Source organism: Harpia harpyja, chromosome 1, assembly GCF_026419915.1.
Source record: "Harpia harpyja isolate bHarHar1 chromosome 1, bHarHar1 primary haplotype, whole genome shotgun sequence".
Classification (NCBI taxonomy): domain Eukaryota; kingdom Metazoa; phylum Chordata; class Aves; order Accipitriformes; family Accipitridae; genus Harpia; species Harpia harpyja.
In genome coordinates this window covers 12279473-12296597 of record NC_068940.1, presented here as the reverse complement: position 1 = coordinate 12296597, position 17125 = coordinate 12279473, and the positions used below count along the sequence as shown (strand labels likewise).

The window sequence follows — 17125 nt, the reverse complement described above, 5'->3', positions numbered from 1 at the left end:
CTGTTGCCTCTCATCCTTCCTCTGCTACTCCTTGTATGTCATATACTCCAGTCCCCTACATGTCTTAGTAGACTCACTCCAACTTGCCAATATCCCTCCTGTGCTAGGGACTCAGAACTGGGCACAGTACACCAGACATGGCCTAACAAGTGCCACACAAAAGGAAGATAACCACCTCCCTTGACCTGATGGAAAAGATCCTGCTAACACAGCTCAGTCTGCAGTTGGTCTTCAGTATCACCAAATGCAGGGCTGCCAGAGATGGAAGCAGCCAAACAGTTCTGTGTCGGCTGGTAACAAGAAGAGAAACAGAGGAATTTTCCCCCTCCATGTTTATTTGGGCTTCTTACCAGCACCCCTGCCTGCCCAACCACAGCCCTGGAAACAGCCAAGAACAGTGGGAGGGCTCGGACCAGTTTACACTGAGGTCTGAAACACATTTGATGGTTCTCACAGTGCAGGCTTGCTTAAGAGATGGACAAGCAAAGACATAAGCTGGCAGATGGACTGACAGAGCATACAGCATCCATGTCTGGTGAGAAAAGTGACTAATAGAGGGCATGGACAGGTACAGCATCTACTTTTTAAGTAAAAAAAGTAAAATCTGCTATATTTACTCTTTTGTGCAATATCTGAACTTACTTAACTCATGGCTGAAATACTGTAAAATCATAGTGTGAAAAACCAAGAAATGTCAGCTATGCTGCTGAGAAAACCCACCCTGAATCAAAATTTAGACACGCTGCCTCAAATAGCAATTTCCATTCTAATTGCCCTCCCTTCACCAAGTTTCTCTAGAACAGTAATAATTCTTTTCTTTTCCTAGAGCATAATGCAAGTTCATTTGTTTGCTCTCCACTTCAGAAACTAACCAAGTATTATTAAAAATGACCATTTTTGTTCCTTCTTCAGGTACAGTTTCTGTCACTTTTATTTGTAGTAAGCCATGTTTTGCCCTATGACTAGTCCTGTTTATTTCTGAGATGACAGAAGTGGCAAATTTTGGCCCATAATATCTGTGTGCATCAGAAAGAGAGAGTGGAAGAGACAGTGAGAAGTGTATTCTCAGTAACCACCCACATACGCTTGCACCCCCACAGAAAAGAAGTCTCACTCTACAAAAAGTTATTAAAGATCTACAGGTTAATTGAGCTGTTTTGGAAGAACTGGCTACAGAATCAGTTTCATTCTGTCATTACAATTAGTCAAATTAAAAATCCAATTATATTTTAAAAAAATTTAAGCAGCCCAATAAAGACTACGATGGAGTCTAGGATGCCCTCACATTTTTTTTCCACACTGCCTTCTTTTATTGCATTTCATGAATATTGGCATCAAGTTTCCATACACGTAACTTCCAGATGATATCCTCCTTTTACAAGCTTGCCTCCCCTTCACTGGTTTTCAGTGAGCACTTTGTATCCTGGGGTACCAACCTGAAAAAACGTGAAGACATTAGTCAAGTTTAAAGAGGAAAAAAAAACAACAAAAAAACTACAAACAAAAACCTTCCAAAACCTACTCAAAAAAAAAGTAGAGATGAAGCACAGAGGGGTTTAAAGCAGTCAAAAAGGCTGATTTTCCCAGACAAATTAGTGAAGCTTCTGACAGGATAGAGATTAAAGTTTCCAGTCACGAAAAGGCCATCCCAGCTTAACCCTACTTCTACAGCAAGTGTTCCCACTGTCTTCACTGGGTTTGGGCCTTTCCTGGGGGGAGCCAACCCCATGAACCAAAGGATGGCTATGACATTGTACCTAGGATAACCAGACCTCTCCTGGGTGTGCTTCCAGACACTATGTCGAAACATGAAATAAGAGAACACATACCACATTGTGTGTGTGTATATATATATATACAGACAGTCACAGGCAGACTTGAATAGTATAGTGGTGGCCTGTCCATGCCCTAGAGAATTCAGAGAATCTTAAAAACAAAACAAAAAATACCCCAAAGTAAAAGCCCCACAGATCATTAAGATTAAAGCTCATTCCAAGCAGTTTGGTGCAGAGGCCCAGTTCATGTACCATGAGTTCACACCAGACCCCTTTGAACAGCAGTGACTAGACAGTGTCACCAGCATGAAACTCCTGCTCAGCCCCAAAAAAGCCAGCAGGCTGGATGATGCAATGCTAAGTCCACATCTGCCCAGCTTCCAGGTCCTGTCACTGTTCTGCACAGTGTATGGCAAGAGCTTCACACAAAAAGCAGGGCACCCAACTGGGTTTGCAGGGCCTTACCTACAGGGCAGCATGGGAGTTGCATAAGCACATGCTGTGCCAGACAAACTGCAATATTGAGAGCTGCGCGAACTGTGTAACATAGACCAAGCTGAGATGGAAAAAATGAAAATAAGAGGAGCCTATCTCATTTTCCACCCTCAGAAGAGTTGTGGAACGTAGTTCTAAACTACCAACATTTCTCCTCGGCATCTGTCAAGATGACCTCCTACTACCCCACAAACCTACCAAGTTTTATATATTCACAGCTTCTTTCCTTTCCTCTAGCTCTGAAGCACCAGATGACCAGCCAGCAGTAAATGAAGAGCAGGCACATTTTGCAGCCCATCTCTGTGGTCTGGGCAGCAAAGAGAAGCTTCTGAGCATGCAGGGAAGCAGACTACCTCCAGGTACATGTGGCCTCCTTTCCCTCTCCTGTGTCTGACACAGTCACAAATAACGTTTGTTACTGGCAGACCCCCAGAGCTTGGCTTCAGCACCACCAAGGGAAAGGGCTCAAGCAGCTTGTATGATTACAGGACCTCTTTAGTTGGATTATTTTCTCACTAGTGAAACACAGCGCATGCTAACGCTCTCCATAGCACTAGTTATGAGAGTGAGACATCATTCACCATGAAAACCGCACCGTCCAGAACATCCAGGAGTGCAACACAAAGTGTTTTACAGCGACAAACACCACCGTAACAGGAGAACACCTTCCCACTGGCTTTTCCCCAGTCAACTGGTGAGGCAGGAAGCACTGCCACCAGCACATCTGCACCATCCAGCTGGGACTTTGTTGCCACTCCACTGCTGTGGTACAGCAACATCCTCCCTCTCAGCTGGCAGCTGCTAGGTAAACTATCTTTATAGACCCCTGCTGTGAACTTTGGTACTCTATCCCAGCCCCTGTTTTCTTTAGTTGGCTCAGCAATAAAATACCTAATGATGCTGGTGCCTTAATCATCACTGGACTCTGGAGACAAACGTCTTGGGTGTCCCTCTGCAGAACTATCGCTCCAGGCTCTTTGCAGTCTCAGGCAGGCATTAACACCAGCATGTGTCCCCTGCACGCTGTGCCCTGCTTCCACTAGCATGTTTTGCAGCAAGATAAATTGGTCTCACCACCTACTCTGCTGCAAGTACTCACTCTTCCTGGCACTTAAGAAGGAGTCTGAGTCCAGCAGAGCCTCCCTCCTGGGGGTGTGGCACTGCAGGAAGGAAAGCCAGCCTGGGTATTGCTCTTCGAGCAAATGGGAAGAGACAGCTGCTCTTGCTATTTCATTGAAAGAGCCCCTTCCCAAGCAGCACTGATTCCAGGGATATTTAAGTAGAATCAAGGTGAGATAAAGAGTATTATATTAATACATATACGTATTCCTCCCCCTTCCACCAACTTTACCTCCTCAACATCAGCAATTAGCACGTCTGACAAGAGATGCAGCAAGGAAACAATTTCAGGTTGAGTGCATCACGTCCTGACTCACTGCCATGAAGCTCTACACTTCAACAGAATTCCTGGTGAACAAGGATGAAATATTCATCAGCCCATATTTGTAAATGGCCCAGCAACATACTGAGTAAATGACCTCCGATGAAGCGCCTTGCATTAAAATGGAACAGCAGCCAGCTGAAGCGAGGGAGCTACAAACTACGCATGTTTTGTCAGCACAGACAAGCAGCAAATACAAACAGAAAGAAATCTAGTTGGACTCATCATCCTGACAGTGAGAAACAAATGAGGAGCCAGCCTGTTCACTGCAGGAAGGACCCACTGGCAGTGCTGCCTGTGGCAGGAGTGAGCGGGGCAGCCTGGGCTAAATTTTATTCCCTGCCCTCTGTCACAATCAGAAAATGAAGCAGGCAAGGCAGGAGGGTAAGCTGTTTTTTTCTTCCCACATGTCGGCCCTGGTTGTTCACACCAGTCACCCCCATTCCCTGCACCTACGCTGCAAAGCACCACACCACTAGTCCTTAAATGAGGGGCTTGGTCCCTCAGATGGCAAACGCAAGCCTGCACCTTCTAGAGCAAATGAGGAACCTGGCCCTTCCACGATAGACACCTGGTGCTGGGCAGGAGCATCCCCACAATTTGCATTTCTTGCCTTGCCTGCATGTTTTTATGAGAGCCCCTGCAGAGAGGGAGCCAGGCTGTGGGAATTGGGGGGGGGGGGGGGGGGTCTCACCAAGCACTGCTCTATCTGGGGCAACGTTGCCCAGTGCCGATTTAGGGAGCAGAAGGGTGGATTTTTCTGTCCTGCTTTCAGCTCTCATCATTATTCAGGATGCGCGATTCCCAGGGAGGTTGCCAGCACTGCACTGCACTGCACCGCTTGCGATGGTTAATCCTCGTACGGGAAAGCTCCACAATGGAAGTTGTGAGGAGAATGCAAAATAAATTAGGAAAACCTAGCAAGCCATCGCCAGCATCTGCAAAGCACAGAGGCACCCAGGCCTGGCCTCCCCCAGACCTTTTCCAAGGCACTTTCTTGAAATAGAGCTTAAAAAAAAAAAAAAAAAAAAAAAAAAAAAAATCTGTTGTTGCCCCGGGGCCTCCCAGAAAGGTGAGCTCCCACCGCCAGAGCCAGGTGGGCGATGCAGGCCTTTTTTTGTCACTTACTTATTAACTAAACACCCTGCGATAAGGCAGACCTACCCGCAGGTCCGCGGCTCTGCAGGCGCGGCGGCCCCACGGCGGGCGGGAACCTGAAGGAACAGCACCCTCCGGTGGCTCGCCGGGAAAGCGGCGTGCGGAGCTTCCCCGGACAGCTCCAGCCGGGCCCGGCCCTCCCGCCGCTCTCTCCTCTTCCAAACCTCCACGCAGGGAGCGGCCGCAGCCCCTCCCGGGAAAACGCGAGCCCCAAATCGTAAGAGAAAGCTTCGGGGGCAGTAAGGCACATCCAGGCAAAGCCTTAAGGGAAAACTTCCAAGGTGCTTCTTCCCCCCCCGCCCCGCTACGCAAGTCTTTTATGTCTTGCCCTTTTCATTGCTGACAGCTGTATGTATCTCAGCTTTAACTACGTGGTTCAACCGACTCGTTAACGGGCTGCCTGCTCTGGCATCCAGAGTGCCGGTCTGAGCAGAGTACAAGTCTCGATTCCCTCCCTCGGCCTCTTCGAACTTTGGGGGCGCTGGCAAATCGATGTTTTCACCGTGGAAACTATCCCCAGTGTACAAACCCCCTTAGAGCCATTGCTGGCATCCACCTCCCCTGCCTGCGGAGGGAAGAAGGATGCCTCATTCAGCCTCAAGCAGGTGCTCTTTCATCAAAGACTGCCTTCGAAATAACTCGTCTCCTTTAGCATCTTTGCTGCCTTCTCTTGCTGCTCACATATTTGGTTAGTGCAACTGGGAGCAGAAGCATTTCCCACTAATGAGCCGGAGTCCCTTCCGTCCCCTGAGAGTCACAGAGCAGATACAGTCCCAACACACATGAAGATAACAGAGGAGATTTCAGCTCCCAGACTCCAGACTTCGGTCACGTCACAACCTCTACCCTCAGACTCCTGCCTGTTGTCCGTACCTAGCCTCATAAAGACAGGAGAGCACTGGATGACACAATCTGAAGGAAAACACTGCAGCACTGTGGGTGAAACAGTGTTTTGACTACAGCCATAGCTACACCATTTGCATGACTACCAAGGAAGGGACCTATGCCATCAGTCTCAGTTGCTTTTCTCATACCTGGATTTTTAAAGATTTTTCTTCAGGATGTTCTCCACTTCAGTGAATAATTAGGTATTTCCAATTCTCTCCTAGCAGAACTTAAGTCATTTAAATAGAAACGCATATAAAAAAATATTCATATTTAGTTGTTTGTACATTTATTTGTTTATACATATATATATTTACTTATAGAAGATAAATATTTGTCTTACATTTATGTAAGATACAGAAATAAATATGCAAACACATACACAGTCATGTTCACAAATTTAAAGGAAAACTATTCAAACACGTGGTTACTCAGTTCCTCTAGGAAACACCACAGCTCAGTTTCAGCCTTTAGAGCCCACAGCTATATCTTACAGCAGCAACCCTGAAAATCAGGACCTTCCATAGTTATGTTTGTGCTTATGCATATAGAAGGGTTGATTTACACATCTAATTACAGGCTTCTAATTTTCAAAAAAATTGTGGCCTGAACAGGAAGTCCCACGTTTCCAGTTATACTACCCCAGGGGCACTTCTGTACAAAGCATATCATCCAGTCACCTTGAAGGGATGTTAAAGCATTGCAAGTTGTTGACAGCCCATCTCAAAAATCTCTGCCTTCTGTAATAAAGAGGCCTCCCAATTCCCAGATATGCTCAATGCAATAAAATTTCTGAACATCCCACATAAAGATGATAATGGAGCACCTAACACAAAAGACAAAAAAAAAAAGAAAATGAAATGAGATTATATTTCCCCATCATGGCATCTGCATTAAGCTCAATAGCTGCTTATTTCTACTATAATTGTACCAGAGTCATTTTGAATTTCTTTTTTCTTTATGCACCTTGCTCTGAAGCCGAGATATTTTGGGAAAAACAATGCACAAAACAGCACTTAAATGCACACAGCAACATCTCACCAGTTGCTACTAATGATGTCAGAGGAGGTCAGGTGGGCACAGAAGTATGAATTGTCCCTACATTTGTACATTTTTTGAGTGACTAAACAGCACCCAGGAGAACTGAAGTCTTCCTAGGACAGTAGGAACACAGAAAACTAAGAAGGAATGTCTTTTTTCCTGCCACCTTAATTCTCTTTGCTTTCAAGCCCTTCCTCAGCCCTTGCCTTTTATTTTTCTGTAAAAGGAGAACGCAGTGCTAAGGAAAATCAGCTTGCAGCAGCGTTGGTTCATGGGAAAGCCTGCAGAAGCCACCTCCAGGCACTTCTGCAAGTACATTTTTTTCTATGCTGGGTTGTCAGTTGTGCTGCTCTATTCTAAGCATAGAGCCATGGAGCAAGATGCTTGGGGTGGATTTGTTGGCAGATTAGTAGGGGCTCATAATATTCCTGCCAAATTCATTTTCTCATCTGACCTGAGCTTGACTTGGAACATGGATTTCCTACAGAGACAAGTTTGAACAGTGCCAGGAATCTGAAGGCCAGGTGGTCTGCAAAGCTTCTCCCCAGGCTCTGCGATCCTATTTCCTCACGTCATTCTTTCCAGCCAGAACGGAGCTCAGGCTGGGGTGCTCACAGCAAACTGAGTCCTCAAAACCAATGCAATTGCTCCTTCCCACCACCACCAATCCTCTGGAAGAGATTGTGACAGAAGTGGGAGGAAAGATGAGCACGTTTCTGCTAGGAAACGGATTCAGACAGGCTTTGACCAAGGCTGCTAGTGAAACTTCTCTGCCAGAGGAAACTAAAAAAAACCAACCACTTTTTCATCTCAGCAACATCCAAATTGGGCTTAGCTAGTCCAAACTGTTGTGTCTTTGCTAACGCAGAAAACCTGAATTTGCCTACCTGAAAGGGAAAGCTATCACAGAAAGACAGATCGGCTTTTTTGAAGAAAGCTATCCATAGCCACACTGGTCTCTTGGGACAAGAGGGTCCATACATTAATTTTAGATCTCTGGCAATCTGCATACTAGAAATACCTTGTGGCTCTGATCCATACTGACTTCCATTAAGGAAACAGAAGCTAGAATGAGCTGGAAGCTCTCCCAGATGATGTTCTCTGAATATCCATTGAGAAAAAGCAGCCTACCCTAATATATTACTTGCCCCATCCCTAAGAAACTCTTATTAAAGAAAGCAAGTTTGGCTTCCTGAAGAGACACAATAGCATTGTCAGCATTGTGATGTGATATCAGGCCAGGACCTGAACCAAAGATGATGCTTTTCTCACTGTTTTGCCTCAGCAGCAGCCAGAGGTAATGCACAGATTAGTTGTCTACTTCTGGACAACTTAATCTTCTCGTACCACTATGGAAGGCTCCCTGCTGTCCCACCCCTGACAGAGCAGGGAGTAGCAGTCTCATCCTAAAATGCCTCCCATCATTCTCTCTAGAAACATTACATTAGAGAAGTGGCAGTGGCCCTTCACACATATAATCCCGTATCTATAATTGCTGCCTTGTCAGCAAATTCCCATCACAGATTGCACTCGGCTCTATCCCACCCTCACATCAGATGCAATCCACACCAACCTGTGCCTGCTGGAGTGCCTGGCTGAGGTAGCAGGGTGGAGAACAGCTCATTGAACTGGCACCCTTGGGAGACTGAGCAGAGAAATCAGATTCGGGCAAGTCTGAACCCCCTGCCTCAGCCGAAGCCATGCCTGTACCAGCTCTATCCCCTGAGGAAGGAATGGATGTATAGCATATCCTTCCCCCCCACCTAGGAAGAAAAAGCCTGTACCAGGCTCTGCTCCCTCCTGTCAGACTTCGATTTGGTTGCAGCAGCCACGCTCTCCCTGCACAATTACAATAATGCTCCACACAGAGGGAGCGATATCTTCCATTGAAGCAGCATTTGAAACAACAGCACAAGCCACCAGGAAAGCGACCTCCCTGCATTCTTCCTGTTGGCATCGTGCTGATTGCAAGGGGACACTCGGAAGCCCTGTGTTTCTACAGTCTGAGAACAGCAGGATAAACTCAGGAATGGCTTTACCAGGAGCAACAGCAAACTCCCTTAGCAAACACACTTCTGGAAGAACGTAGCTGGGAGAATGTCAGCAGCAGCTATGAAACTCATTTGCATCAGACTCACAACTTCTTGGCAGTAGGCTGACCAGTCTGAAATTCACTCCTAAAATCTATCAGAATCCTGTTTAAACTTAGTCTTCCTTCAGCTGTAGTTCCTTCGCCTCCTTTTTTCCATGCATCCAAACAAATCCAACCTCACCACCCGTCAGTCAGAAAGGAGAGAAGAAATATAGGTTAGGGAACGCTCAGGTACTAAAAGGGAACAAATGGCAAAGTAGGTCAATGAAATCCAAAATTCTTGATGAATTTAAGCCCTGCTTTCTTGCCTGGAAGGGCTGAGCTGCTTGTTTAGAATGTCTGTTGCTGGTACGAGACCTCCACTTTCTGCTCTGCCTTTTACAGCCCCCTCTGTGAACAGACACTTCTTCACATACCTGCCAGCACATGATTACAAGAACACTTTTAGAGATTTCATGTCAGACCTGTGTGGAAGTCAACTGGATCATTTTAGGGCAGAAAGATTATCAGTACTAGGTGATCCAGAAGCACAAGGGCAGCTATTTTGGACATTCATCCCTGCTTGTGGATGATTACTCAATCCAAAACCCTACTGAGTTGCCAAGTTCCCCAACACAATACTTGCATGACTACGAAATTTCACATCATTCCACTGTGTGCATTTGGCTATAGATACTTGATACCTATAGATATCACTTCCTGCCCTGTTGAGTCACCTGTAAACAGAGTTTGTCTGTAGGGCCAGAAACTCTGTTCCTTACATCAAACATTAACTAGTCCTTTGCTGAGTTGGCTCCACCACAAGGTCCCAGCGCATGTTATGAAAGGAGAGCCTGGACACCACTAAGCATTTCCTAGGCAGCAAACTGAGCTTATTCTACAGAAAGAGTCACTTCTCCACGAACATCAAGGAAACTCGGCTAGCCAGCATGGAGAAACATCCATTTCCACCAGAGTTACAAAAGCCAACACCGCACATCAGTTCAACTGTCCTGGTATGCCATTCCTTACTGCCTAACCAGCACGATTCTGCATCAATCCAAAGTTGCACACCAGCACCGTAATGTTGGCAAACAAATTCAATCGATCCAGGAGGGCCACGGGGTATTAGAGGCCATTGATCCACTGTGATCCTGATTCAACACCAATTTAAACATATTGCCTGCCTGAAGAGCTGCTCATGAGCACAGCCATGAAATAACACAGGAGAGATCGACTTGTGACATAATGAGACCTGCGAAGCGCATGCTAAGCCAGAGGCTGTTTCCTTAGCTAATTAAAGGTTGCTCACCAAAGCAGTTCCTCACCCTATTGCTGCCACTGCCATGCACTGAGAGGCAGCCCACCAAAGGGACAGCACAACAGCATGAAACACCTTTTCTCACCCCTTTGAAGCTTGGGGTTTCAAAGCTTCTCCCATTCTGAGCTTCATCTGAATAAAAGGAGGCCACCCCCACAGCAGCTCAGCCTGTTAGCCCAGAAGTCCCCACACAAGTCCCTACTTTGAACTCCAGCCTTGCAAGAAGTGAAAGTTCCTCAACCTATACAGCATATTCGGTAAGGGGAGCTTTCTGCTAACCGTGGTGCTTGCTCCTTGTGCTGAGACAACTCCCCTGCTGGTATGCACGTTCCCACCACATTGTACCAGCACTTCCATAAGAAGCTTTGGACTCAGTGAAGTGGTATTTTCCGAGAAGAACAATATTCACTAGAAAATTCCCACCCACCTCAAAACCCGATTGCCACAGTAATAACTGCACAGCTATTGAGATCAGTTGGTGGAACCGAAGAGGGGAGATGCAGAAGCAGATAAATATTTCTCTCTTTGCACCAAAGCTGGTTTTGTTGCTTCCACCCCTACTACGGTTTGAGAGACCACATGACTCCAAGATCAGAATTTCTTTTCGGCCTTAGGCTTGCGTACATTTGCATCATGAACATGCAATGCAAACCACAAATGTATGCACATATCATTGCCTCTGCTCTGAGTGGTGCTAAGTCTACTTTCCTCCTTCCCATTCCCTTATTCAAAGGTGCACACTGCGGACGAGTTGACAAACACAGCAACACTTGTCCAAAAATAACATCCCAAATTCTCAGGCACTCACTCCTTACATGGATATATGTCATCTTAGCCACATTACAAGTATGGCTATCCTCTTCAGAGAGGACCAGAACAAACTCATCCTACGTTTTCTTCCTGCATGCAAACAAATGGCAGAGGAATAGTGTATAAAAATCACCTTCCTGCTCCAAATCTACCATGATCAAAAGTTTTCTGTGTCTTTGATACTTCTTCCCTCTATGGAAAGAAGGTGCTAAAGAGAAGAGGCCATACAGGAGACAACCTATTTCTTTCCTTGGGGATGACACAGAGTTTGTGTCACTACAGAAGAGTGCCTAGCACAGCAGCACAACTGAGCAATAAAAACATATAGTGATAAATGAAAGCTGGAAACTAGACAACTGCTCTTACCTGGTTACCACCTGTCGACTTCATACCTGTGTTTCAAATGCTTCTTCTGCTACTAGTAGAAGTCTACAAGCCCCAAAAGCAGAATTTTTCCACCTCGTCTTCCAGCACTTTATGAGTTAATTGGAGTTTTAACAAATAATCTGTGTTTCTATATGAAGATGCTATATAATCACAGCACAAAAATTGCATATAAGTCTTTGTAATATTGGACATATAAACATAAGGATTCGAATGTTAAAAATCTAGAAGTATTCACAGAATCATAGGATGGTTTGGGGGACCTTTAAAGGTCATCTAGTTCAACCCCCCTGCAATGACCAGGGACATCTTCAACTAGATCAGGTTGCTCAGAGCCCTGTCCAACCTGATCTTGAATGTTTCCAGGGATGGGGCATCTACAGCCTCTCTGGGCAACCCGTTCCAGTGTTTCACCACCCCATCATAAAAAATTTCTTCCTTATATCTAGTCTACATCTACCCTCATTTAGTTTAAAACCATTACTCCTTGTCCTATTGCAACAAGCCCTACTAAAAAGTCTGTCCCCATCTTTCTTATAAGCCCCAGTCAAGTATTGAAGATCACAATAAGGTCTCCCTGAAGCTTTCTCTTCTCCAGGCTGAACAACCCCAACTCTCTCAGCCTGTCTTCATGGGAGAGGCATCCATCCCTCTGATCGTTTTTGTGGCCCTCCTCTGGACCCATGGAGCATGGTTGCTTCATGACAGCAGCTTAATTTCACCTTTTCTCCATGACCATCTACCAGTTTACTCCAGGAAAAGGCTGGTTTGTAACCAGAAGCAAACTGTACGAGGCTTCACTTTTGCACGTATCTATTACAGCTGCATGGCCTAAGGTGTGTATGTTGGTGCAAATGCACACCCTCTCACTTGACAGCAGATGAACCAGGAACATTTAGTCTGTAGACTCCAGGTGGAGTCCTGAAAAGATGTAACAACATACAAACTTAGTTTTCTGAACATTTAATATTAGTGATAAAAAGGAGAAAGTTCCTTCCTTTTCTCCATACCACTGACTACTCCCTTTTCCCAAAAGCTTTAATATTAATAAAAGCAATTAAAATTAGCAAGGTAGCTAACATAGTAGCCTGCTAACTATTTAAGGTGTCAAAGTAATTAAAACCTGACCTGCATAAAACCTTGTAGGCTCATGCTACACACAAACAGCACCGGTGTTTCACGAGGAGCAGGTACTCCCGAGCAGCAGTCCAACCCCAGGCAGCCACAAAGGCTTGTGCCGAGAGCATGCCAGGGCTCAGCAAAGCTCAGCTTTACAGTGCTCAGAGAAAGCACAAAACAGCAGCCCCCTCTGCAAGTCCTGCTTGTGTCAAATTTTGTCACTTTGCAGCAGTCTCAGCCCCAGCTCTCGGTTTAGTCCTGGAGCACTTGCAGGGACAAGGGGTGATTGCAGGAGCTGGGTCCTCGCCAAGCAGGTGCCACACTGGCAGCCAACAAGGTTGGTGGGTCCCAGAAACTCTCCCACTCTGTGGAAGCGAGAAGTGAAGGGAGAAGCCTTGGGAGCTCGAGGCCCCACTGGTGTCCACTCCTGCAGGGCTTACACTGTGCACAAGCCCCGTCAGGCACGCTGCTGAGAGCACAAGCACTTCAAACAGCCACAGCACCGTGGAAACCTCAGAAAACAACTCACCCTCTCTCAGGTGTAGCTGGAAAGGGGGGATCGTGGCATATTAGCTTGCACTGCATTTCTAGGCCTTGATTTCTAACTGAAACGTTAAATACACGTTACAAGCACAGTAGGAAAAGTTACCTTCACTCTCCCGAAGTCATCTCCTATGAAAAGCCTCATCTGTTTGCTGTGAAATTTTCACTCGCTGTCTTTCACTAGCAAGGGACCCACACTGAGAAATATGAAGCAAAAAGCTTTTGTTCAGAGAGAACTGCAAGAAAAAGGAAGAGAAATCAGTGAGGATTTTAAAGTGAAGCTTTCCCTGTGGAAATGTTTCATTGTATGATACAGCTGTACACAAAGATGCCAAAGGCAAAAAAAAAGGGTTTGGCTTGAAGGAAAACTTAAACTTTGGTTATGACTCGCCTCATACTGGACTCACACAATAGAGCGAAAAAAAAAATCTTTAAATAAAAAAACTCTTATGAGGAAACCCCATTGCTGAGATCAGGTGAAGCACTATCCAGGTCTACATTTGAAAAAGTTTTGCAAACAACCACTTGGCTAGGAGCATAGGAAAAACAACATGCCCATAACTATTTTGGCAAAAGTCATCGTGTAGGTGCAGTTGTACAAACGCAAGCCAGAGGCCCTGCTGGAGCACCGGGCCTCATGACTAGCTGAACCTCTGCAGGGAACCCAGAGAGCAATTAAAACAATTCAAGGGCAAGGATGCTGTATGAGCACAAAACAGAGCATGAAAGACACATAGCTTTGTTGCTCTGGTATGCAGGCTGCACCTCAGATATGAAACTACTTGCATTAATTAAAGATAGGTAGAGGAATCAAGGCTAAAGTAGAATAATTTGCCTTAGCGAGTGTATGAAATAAAAAAAAAAAAAGCATTGCCAGTATGAACCAGGTAATTGTAGGGGAGTTTGGGGATGTAGTCTTCAGAAGCTGCCTGGGCCTCAGCAACTGTATCAGTAATACCCTGTAAGACCAACATTGCCTAACTAAAGGTGTTGGAAACATCAAATTTGAGTACACAGGTAGCAGAATTGAGACCAAGGGGGGGGGGGGGGGAGCAGCAAATTGCTTGTTTGCAAAGAGTTGGGGTAAAGAAAGAGAGATGGTAAAGGTGGGAAAAAAAGGATGGGTCCTGCAACAGAAAAAAGGGGGAATAAGTCATAATATCAGGTAAAGAAAAAAGAGGTTGGTATCTTCTGACAGTAGGAGTGCAAGCACCTACAAACAGCACGGAAGCCATCTGTGCACCCAAGCCTACTACGACACCGAAGGGAACCCCTGCGGACAACCCACACAACCCTCCATCAGGTCCCTGCCTGAAAGAATCAATGGGGGCAAGCAAAGAGTGACAGGCTTGCACTCTGGCACCAAGTATTGTGGGTGGGAAGGGTGGCAGAATTATAATAAAATAGTTGGGTGTGGTTTATAAGATCCAAGAGTGAGAATGAGTGTTATATTTGGTTGTAACTGCACAAAATGATACAATTGTAAGTTAATGGTAACAGTGTATCTATTAATAGTATATCTATAGTTAGGCTACTTTATAGTATGTTGTTTAATCAATAGATGTTGCTGTCTATTAAATCAGTTATGACTCAATATTGACTGCAATCCAAGAGAGGAGAATTGGACCCTGAAGTAGCAAGGAACAACAACAAAAAAAAAACAAACCCACAAAGCCCACCTCTTTATTGCTATACTGTCTCCAAGAAGCTGGTACTGGCTATTGGGTATAGGTATGAGAGGCTAGTGGTATAAGCTGCTTGGGGGTGGGAGGGGTGTGTGATTTGCTGATACAGTTATATCAGCAGTATTGTATCAGCCAACCCAAGAAATTACAGACATTGATGTAAGATTAACCTGCTTACTAGTCTGCTATCTTTGTATCTTTTACTCTTCCCAATTATATTACAGATATAATAATCTTCTTGATAAGGAACAAGAGGCTTTTCCACTCTTTAACGCTGCAGAAGCATCCAAACAAGGTGAAAAGTGCTCTAGATATATGTAGCCACTGTCCCTCTTTAAGTAAATACCTTTCTTTACAGGCATTTTTAAGCTGCTTATCTCCATGGTCAAAGCCTTCAGTCAGGCAGATAAAGAAACACACTTGTTGGCCAGCTAAGCAACCTGCCAAAACAGAATTCCCACTGCCAATACTGATACCACTTCATTTAGATGTAGTTTCTCATCCCACAGGCTTCGGCTGTTTGAAAGGAAAGCAGTTCTCAGAACAGATGGAGTTGGTAATAAAGCTCTTTCTAGGAGATACACGGATTACACAGGGAATGAAATAGCGAAACAGTGGTGTCTGGAGTATACATTATAAAACTTGAACCACTCAAAGTAAAATTCCCTTCCCACTGAGAACAACATGGTGGGGCAAAGTAGAAGTGACAGCATGGCTTTCCAAAACATTAGCTATCATGGCCGTTTCCCCTCAGAACATTGGCTACCCAAAAACTGCTTGAGACACATTCCAACCTCACACTCACAAAAAAAAAAAAAAAAAAAATCTTGTGACTTGTCATTTTGAGTCAGTGTCAGGAGCACTGCCAAAAAAAAAAAAAAGGATGAAGTAGCTGTCTCAAAAGAGCAAAAGAGTCTATGCACCAGACGGGGAAATGGCGCAGGCACTCGCCTGCATATAGCAGAGCTCATCTACAAAGTCATATTTGATTTCCACTAGGGGATCTACTCCAGCCATCCCGCTTTCAGTGAAGCAGAAAGACTTGTACCCTAAAAGTCCAGCATTGTTCCACTTTCCTGGGCTGTCTGCTTGTGCTTAGACTGAAATCTCTGCAAGGCAAGGCCCAGACTCCTGAGTATCTGCAGACTGGCTACCACAGGGCTTCAGCAAAGACAAAAGACTGCTTTGAGTCAGCACTTCAAAAGCCACGAGCACTGTCAACACTGTTCCAACAGGATGGGGTGGGCAGAGGGACGGGGAGGTAAAGAAGCAGCCCAGTGTCCAGGTAAATCGTTCTAGTCCAGACCAAGGCTCCGTTTAACCCAGTAACCTGTTCCCAGCAGTGTGGGCAAGCAGGCATGCAGAGAAGAGTAAAAGGAGGGCAAGCCGTGTATGGTATTTCTCCCACGTATTTTCCCAGCTTCCATGATTTTCATCTCAGGAGAGGTCCTGAGCCTGATTTGGTTTGTTTGTTTAGTGGGTTGGTTTGTTTAGTGATCCCCAGTGGGTCTCTTTGAAGCATTTGCCCTATCATTTGATTTGGTTTGTTCATTGTTATTGAGTAAAGCTGACATTTTAAATGAAGGACCATGATGATGTCATTCCTAAAAAAAATCTGGAGGTTATGTTCTCACAGTCCTGATCTGAAGTACTTCGCTTTTCATATTGCTATATCCAATTTTCACTGTCTTTGTAGACCTTAGTGGGAAGGGACTTGTACTTCATGTGATTCTAGTTTAAATGTATTGCAGTAATCCTAGACATTGTCTCTCCTTACTATTCCCTTCACAGTTGTGCTTGTTTCTATCAACTATCAGCTGGGTACAACCAAAGTCCAGTCAAACCAGAGAGATCTGTAACCCAAATCTCTTTACATGACTCATACATGTTCCATGCCTAAGGACAGTTGCCTGGATTCTCACTCTGGCCCTGGATGTATAATTTACCCTTATGATAGTTTGCAAAAAACACAAAGCAGGCCTAAGCCTCATTATTCAAAGCAAGGTCTGTTGGACTGCATTGAATTGGCTTTTAAATTTAATACATCATCGCTGAAATCTTGGCTCCCTCTTTAATCTATGGGATTACTTTTATTACTTTTGTTCAGGCCAGGATTTTGCCTGAGGAACAGCTCTACTGTTTAGCATTATTTCATAATTATCTTGTTAGGTGCTCTCCTGTTTACTAAAGTACATAGGCTTTCCCCTCTTCAACTTTACTCAGCAGCAGAGCAAACGATACTCACAGCCTTCAGAGGAAGAAAGACTGAGATGGCCAAAGTGATCTTTTATCCAACTCTGTCATGCTACAGAGCCAATTTCTCTTTGCCTCCAGCTCAGAGAAGACTATTGCAGACATTTGCTTTACGGTTGAATTTAGCTTGTAGCTTTTTTTCCA

At 45.0% G+C, this 17125-nt stretch overlaps 1 long non-coding RNA gene across 1 annotated transcript in view; it reads right to left on the bottom strand.

The window, feature by feature from the left end:
* Window positions 1–1278: 1278 nt before the first annotated feature.
* LOC128137339 (uncharacterized) overlaps window positions 1279–17125 on the bottom strand; it is a 58225-nt gene continuing 42378 nt past the window's right edge. Inside the window, exon 2 of the long non-coding RNA XR_008233677.1 lies at window positions 1279–1436. This is a non-coding gene — a long non-coding RNA (uncharacterized LOC128137339). The remainder of the gene's footprint in view (window positions 1437–17125) is intronic.